This window comes from Plecotus auritus (assembly GCF_963455305.1).
Source record: "Plecotus auritus genome assembly, chromosome: 3".
Classification (NCBI taxonomy): Eukaryota; Metazoa; Chordata; class Mammalia; order Chiroptera; family Vespertilionidae; genus Plecotus; species Plecotus auritus.
The window spans coordinates 134,198,670-134,206,608 of NC_137772.1; the positions used below are offsets into that span (position 1 = coordinate 134,198,670).

A 7,939-nucleotide genomic window follows, 5' to 3' on the forward strand; every position below is an offset into this window, starting at 1 on the left:
TGCACTTCTCAGAAGGTGAGGAATGACATCTGTGCTGCATGAAGGAAGTGTAAGGTGTGAACTCTCAATTAGTTGAGAATCAACATCAAATAGAGTCCACAGTTAGTGTCATTTGATAGGGGTGAGGAGTGACAAGCATTAGTGTGTAATCTGGTAGTGATTAATGCTGCCTCCAAACCTACATGTTAACCAAATTGAACTCTCCAAACCAGACCCCTGTCTTGGTTATGGTTTTCTGTGTAGTTTGGATGAGCCATCCATAAACTGGATTTGGAAGTGCTGATGTGAGCTTTGGATCTCTTAGGCTGTGCTTCCAGCAGCAGGAACCTTCTCACAGAGTTCCTAGGAAGCAAACAAAAGGATAAGCAGGAGAAGCAATGGGCAATCTTGATGCTGCAGCCTATCACTCAACATTCCTCCAGTGTCTTTGGGGTCTTAGGGATGTTGATCAATGACAGTTTCCTGGAAATATAGACTCTAAAACGGGATCATGCAAGCATGATCTATTATATAACTGGTGATATACAAGGAGATTTCAGGGGCTACATGGACTTCAAAAATGTATACTACTTATGCATTTAATTTAATGTCTTAGAAAAAATGTATTAACTATTACATTGAACTCATCTCTCAACAAATGGTTTTGATTAAGACAAGGTAAGTAGTAAGTAAAACAAACTCAGGGTAAAGAGGAATGTGAATAAAAAAGTTGGCACATGTATATGTCAAAGTGTTACTAAATGAACAAAGTTCGGGAAAATATGATCTGGTGTAGTCCTCTTTTTTTCACAGATGAAGAAACTGAGGCCCAAATAGAAGAAAAGGTTGACGCTGGACAAGAATTGTGGTGTTCACTGCTCCCTCCAGATCCATTTCCCCCAAAGTCCCACACTAGAGACATATGTTGGTCAGCCTCCCTGGTCCCAAACTGGCTGAGGTCTTCCCAGGACTGAGCCACTGTTTTCTCTTCTCCCTGTAGGGCAGGCACGCCTCATCTTCATTCCTCTGGACACACATTCCTCACCCTGAAAAGTGTATGTTTTCCTTCTGTGAATCTGAAACAAGAAGGTAAAGAGTTTTTTTAGGACCTCTCTGTTGCCTGGATGTTTTGGAAAAAGCAAATTATTTCTGCCTACTCAATGAGAGCAGTGTGTGGAGGCAGAACTCACAGGTTATTTTAAGAGTAGATGACAAGCGCCATCAGGGCTTGGAGGCAGGCTGTTCATTGCCTGAGATCCTTTGCCTTATCCCAGTTACCAGGAACTAAGGTTTGGGCAACAATTGCTCAAGGGTCCACACAATTGTTTACATTGTTTCCCTGGGGTTTAGACGTTCTCTCTGTTTCAAAGAGCAGCATCGCCACCTACATGAAGCTATAAATACCAGAAGGCAGAAGAGCTGCATGTGCCCAGCTTTAGAACCAGGATCTTCCTGGGACGAGTTTGGCCACTGCCCACTAGCAATCCATAGACGCCCTGGGCTGGCAGGGTCTGCAGAGCTCATGCTCTCTACTCCCTGTCTCCAGATGCCCTAATTTGCTTTCAGGAGCATCCTAACTGCTCTTAAAGATTTCTTGTTTCCATCTGGATATTTGGATATGTGTCATGTGGACACATTAGCTTTCTAGAACTCAGTGGAGAAGAATGAACCAGGAAAAGAACAGCCTGATGTGATGGAAAGAATACTAAAACAATGACAGACCAAGGTTGAAAATAAAGGGATGGAAAAATACATACCAAGTAAGTAATAGCTAAGAGAAAGCCGTGGTGGCCATATTGATGACAATCAAAAAAGACCTAGAAGAAAGATATTTTTGGAGATAAGGAGTCATTTTTTAATTACTAAAGGAATAATTCATGAAGAATACATAATAACTTTAAGCTGAATTACACCCAACAATTCAAATTATGTAATGCATCTATTGTGAGAATTGTAAAAAGGATTGGCAAATACATTTATAGTGGGAAATTTTAACATACCTTTATAGAAACTAATAAATCAAACATGTAAAAACAATAGCATATAAAAATTTGAGTAACATGATTAACAACCTTTGCCCAATGTATATATCTAAAATCTTGCACCCCAAATTAGAGAACACACAGTCTTTTTTTTAAATATACAGTCTTTTCAATCAAACATAAAACAATGCCCAACTATACTATTTTCATTTTTATTTAAATTGATTAATATTTGTCTTTTAGCTTACTACTTGCTTTATCTTAAGCAATGCCATCTACGGACTATTAAGTTTGAGGGGGTGGTTACATTTCTTTTTTCTTAAGGTATGTTTTTAATGATTTTGGAGAGAGGGGAAGGTAGAGGAAAAGAGACAGACATTGATGTGAAAGAGAAACATCACTTGGTTTCTTCCCATACACACCCCAACTGGGGACTGAACCCACAACGTAGGCATGTGCCCTGACTGGAAATTGAACCAGTGGCCTTTTGGTGCATGGAACGATGTTCAACCTACTAAGTCACACTGGCTGGGGCTATATTTCTTTTTAAGACACATTTTATTAAGTACGTAAGTAGTATACATTGTTTTAAAGTCCATGTACCCACGGAATCTTCTTGCATATCACCCAGAGATGTGTATTAAAAATAAAGAATGATAAAATTAATGAAATGTGAGTCTAATTCAAGAATTTATGAAAGAGTAATGGGGTAATTGAAATAGAAAAAAGAAAGTAATAAAGAAAAGAGCAAAATTAACAAACCAAGAAAAATAATAGGAAGAAACAATTTAAAAGCTGGTTCTTTGAAAAAGGTAACAAAATGGACAACCATTAGACAATATTGATTAAATAAAAGAGAACACATAAAATCAAAATAATAGAAGTAAAAAGTAATAATTGTATTTACAGTATAGATTTTAAAATTATGAGATAACTATGATCAACTTTATGCCAATATAGATAAAAGCCTAAATAAAATACAACTCATTAAAACTGAGTGAATAAAAAATAGATAACAAAACTAGACTTAAGACTATTACAGAAATTGCATCAGTAGTTCAAAAGCTACCTACAAAATAAAAATCACAACATAATCAGATACTTTTACATTGACCTCTACCAAATTTTTAAGGAAGAAACAGTTCTTATCTTACAAAAATTGCATCAGAGACTAAAGAGGGAAAACTGTACAACTTTGGTATCAAACTCAGATAAGTTACAAGATAGGCAAATTATAAATTTCACTTATAACTACACACAAGAAGCTTAAATAAAATATTCACAAATCAAACTCATTAGTGCATTAAAAATACATTGTGACCAAGTTAAATTTGTCCCAGAAATTTAAAAATAACTAATTTAAAAAATTATTAATGTAATTGACCACATTAGCAAAAATGAATAATAATCTCTTTATTATGTCATAGACAGAAATAGTATTTCAAAAATTTAACATTTATTTTTGTTTTTAAAAATACCTTAGTAAACTAAGAATTGAATGGAATTTCTTTATCCTGAAAGAGAATGCCCCACAAAAACCTACAGCAAAATCTTATTTGGTGGTCCAATCTAAGAAGCATTGCCTTAAAAATCAAAACAAGATCGGATGCCTGCTATTGCCACTTCTACTCAAAATGGCATTCGCCAATAACTATGGAAGAAATTGAACCAGTCATTAGAAAACTTCCAGCAAACAAAAGCCCGGGGCCAGACAGCTTCACAGGGGAGTTTTACCAAACATTCAAGGAAGAACTAAAACCTATCCTCCTCAGACTATTCCAAAAAATTCAAGAGGAAGGAACACTTCCAAGCTCATCCTATGAAGCCAGCATCACCCTAATACCAAAACCAGATAAAGACAACACAATGAAAGAGAATTACAGGCCAATATCCCTCATGAACATAGATGCCAAAATACTCAACAAAATTCTAGCAAATCAGATCCAGCAGTACATCAGAAAGATCATACACCATGATCAAGTAGGATTTATCCCAGAGATGCAAGGATGGTACAATATCCACAAATCAATAAACGTGATACATCACATAAAAAAATTGAGAGATAAAAACCACATAGTTATATCAATTGATGCAGAAAAAGCATTTGACAAAATTCAACACCCTTTCTTGATAAAAACTCTCAGCAAGGTGGGAATAGAAGGATCATACCTCAAGATAATAAAAGCCATACCTGACAAACCCACAGCCAACATCATACTCAATGGGCAAAAACTAAAACCATTTCCCCTAAGAACAGGAACAAGACAGGGATGCCCACTTTCATCACTCCTGTTCAACATAGTACTGGAAGTATTAGCCATTGCAATTAGACAAGATGAAGAAAAAAAGCATCCAAATTGGAAAAGAAGTAAAACTGTCCTTATTCGCAGATGACATGATACTGTACATAGAAAACCCTAAAGACTCCATCAAAAAATTACTAGACTTAATAAATGAATTCGGCAATGTAGCAGGATACAAAATTAATGCCAAGAAATCTATGGCATTTCTATACACCAACTGTGAACTTACAGAAAGAGAGACTAAGAAAACAATCTCATTTACCATTGCACCAAAAAAATTAAGATACCTAGGAATAAACTTAACTAAGGAAGTAAAAGCCCTCTACTCAGAAAACTACAGGACATTGAAAAAAGAGATAGAGGAACACATAAATAGATGGAAAAGCATACCGTGTTCATGGATTGGTAGAATAAATATCATTAAAATGTTCATACTACCCAAAGCGATTTATAGGTTCAATGCACTCCCCATTAAAATACCAATGGCATATTTCACAGACCTAGAAAGAACTCTCCAAAAATTCATCTGGAACAAAAAAAGACCGCGAATAGCCACAGCAATCCTGAGAAAGAAGAACAAAGTAGGTGGGATCTCAATACCAGATTTCAAGCTGTATTACAAAGCCACTGTTCTCAAAACAGCCTGGTACTGGCACAAGAACAGGCACATAGACCAATGGAATAGAATAGAGAACCCAGATATCGACGTAAACCACTATGCTCAATTAATATTTGACAAAGGAGGCATGAACATACAATGGAGTCAAGACAGTCTCTTCAATAAATGGTGTTGGGAAAATTGGACAGATACATGCAAATAAATGAAACTAGACCACCAACTTACACCATACACAAAAATAAACTCAAAATGGATAAAGGACTTAAACATAAGACAGGAAACCATAAAAATACTAGAAGAATCCACAGGCAGAGAAATCTCAGACATATGCTGAAGCAATTTCTTCACCAATACCACTCCTAGGGCAATGGAAACTAAAGAGAAAATAAACAAATAGGACTACATCAAAATAAAAAGCTTTTGCACAGCAAAAGAAAACGCCAACAAAACAACAAGAAAGCCCACTGTATGGGAGAGCATATTTGCAAATGTTATCACTGATAAATGTTAATCTCCAACATTTACAGGGAACTCATACAACTTAATAAAAGGAAGATAAACGATCCAATAAAAAAATGGGCAACGGACTTAAATAGGTACTTTTCTAAAGAAGACAGAAGGAAGGCCAAGAGACATGAAAACATGCTCAAAGTCACTAATTATCCGAGAGATGCAAATCAAAACAACAATGCGATACCATCTCACACCTGTCAGAATGGCTATCATCAACAAATCAACAAACGACAAGCGCTGGTGAGGATGCAGAGAAAAAGGAACCCTTGTGCACTGCTAGTGGGAATGCAGACTGGTGCAGCCACTGTGGAGAACAGTATGGAGTTTCCTCAAAAAACTAAAAATGGAACTCCCATTTGACCCAGTAATCCCACTTCTAGGAATATATCCCAAGAAACTATAAACACCAATCAGAAAGGATATATGCACCACTATGTTCATAGCAGCACAATTTACAATAGCTAAGATTTGGAAACAGCCTAAGTGCCCATCAGCAGATGACTGGATCAGAAAACTATGGTACATCTACACAATGGAATACTACGCTGCTATAAAAAAAGAAGGAATTCTTACCATTTTCAGCAGCATGGGTGGAACTAGAGAGCATTATGCTAAGTGAAATAAGCCAGTCAATGAAAAAAAAAATACCACATGACCTCACTCACTTATGGATAATAAAGAACATTATAACCTGATGAACAAAAAGATAGATACAGAGGCAGTAAAGCATCAAACAGAATGTCAAATTACAGCAGGAAGGTTGGGGAGGTAGGGGGGAGATAAGAGATCAACCAAAGAACTTGTATGCATATAAGCATAACCAATGGACCCAAGACACTGGGGAGTGAGGGCATGTATGGAAGTGGGGTGGGGGGGGCAATGGGAAGATATGTACACATGTAATACCTTAATCAATAAAAAAAATTGTGAAAAAAATAAATAAATAAACAAAATGGCATTCGTGAGGACATGAAATAAGAGGAAGAAGGATTCAAAAGGAAGAAAAAGTCTGTCATTATCACAGATGAAATAATTATCAATAAAAAATCAATATGATATACCAACTGTTAATAATAATGAGTTCATTGGAGTTATGGATATACAATCAATATGAATAAACCACTTACATCCTATCTAAAAAAAGAGTAATATGCAAATTCACTGTCACTCCAAGACACAAGATGGCCACCCCCATGTGGTCAAAGATGGTTGCCCCCATGTGGACACAAGATGGCTGTCACAAGATGGCTGGCAGGGGAGGGCAATTGTGGGCAGTTGGGGGGACCAGGCCTGCAGGGGAGAGCAGTTGGGGGGGACCAGGATTGCAGGGGAGGGCAGTTGGGGGGTACCAGGCCTGCAGGGGAGGGCAGTTGTGGGTCATCAGGGAAGCAGGGAGGGCAGTTAGGGGTGACCAGGCCAGCAGAGGAGGGCAGTTGTGGGGGGACCAGGCCAGCAGGGGAGGGTAGTTGTGGGGGGACCAGGCCTGCAGGGGAGGACAGTTGTGGGGGGAGGCTCAGGCCTGCAGGGGAGGGCAGTTGGGGGTGACCAGACCTGCAGGGGAGGGCAGTTGGGGGGGACCAGGACAGCAGGAAAGGGCAGTTGGGGGGTACCAGGCCTGCAAGGAAGGGCAGTTGTGGGTCATCAGGCAAGCAGGGAGGGCAATTAGGGGTGACCGGGCCAGCAGAGGAGGGCAGTTGTGGGGGGACCAGTCCATCAGGGGAGGGCAGTTGTGGGAGGACCAGGCCTACAGGGGAGGATGGTTGGGGGGGAGGCCCAGGCCTGCAGGGGAGGGCAGTTGGAAGTGACCAGACCTGCAGGGGAGGGCAGTTGGGGGGACCAGGACAGCAGGAAAGGGCAGTTAAGGGTGACCGGGCCTGCAGGGGAAGGCAGTTAGGGGTGACCGGGCTAGCAGGAGAGGGCTGTTTGGAGTGACCAGGCCGGCAGGGGAGGGCAGTTAGGGGCTATTGGGCTGACTGGTGAGCAGTTAGGTGTCGATCAGGCTGGCAGTGGAATGGTTAGGGGGTGATCAGGTTGGCAGGCAGAAGCGGTTTGGGGCAATTAGGCAGAGGCAGGCAAGTGGTTGGGAGCCAACAGTCCTGGATTGTGAGAGGGATGTCCAACCGCCTGTTTAGGCCCAATCCCCCTAAACGGGTGGTCGGACATCCCTCAAGGGGTCCCAGATTGGAGAGGGTGCAAGCTGGGCTGAGGGACACCCACCCCCCATGCACAAATTTCATGCACCGGGCCTCTAGTTTATATATAACCAGCAAATGATGAACAAACTCTGTTTCTTTTTCATAAAATGGAATATATAGAGCAGCTGAAAAAATCTGATCCAGACTAGCCTATATCAACATCGCTAAGTCTCAATAAAAAAACATGTTGAGTTCAAAAAAGCAAGTTGCAATTGATATGTACATTATGATACCATAAATGTAGTAAAAGCACAAGAACACACGTAGGCATGATAGACACCTTTCAGGTTAGTGGTGCATCTGGGGAACAGGAACAAGAAGGAGATAAAGAGTAGAAATCTAGCAGAA

General features: G+C 39.8%; 1 protein-coding gene across 1 annotated transcript in view; it reads left to right on the forward strand.

Moving 5' to 3' along the window:
- KCNA6 (potassium voltage-gated channel subfamily A member 6) overlaps window positions 1-5,071 on the forward strand; it is a 59,324-nt gene extending 54,253 nt beyond the window's left edge. The window contains exon 3 of the transcript XR_013960074.1: window positions 793-5,071. The gene's annotated coding sequence lies outside the window, so the exon portion shown is untranslated. The remainder of the gene's footprint in view (window positions 1-792) is intronic.
- Window positions 5,072-7,939: the final 2,868 nt, after the last annotated feature.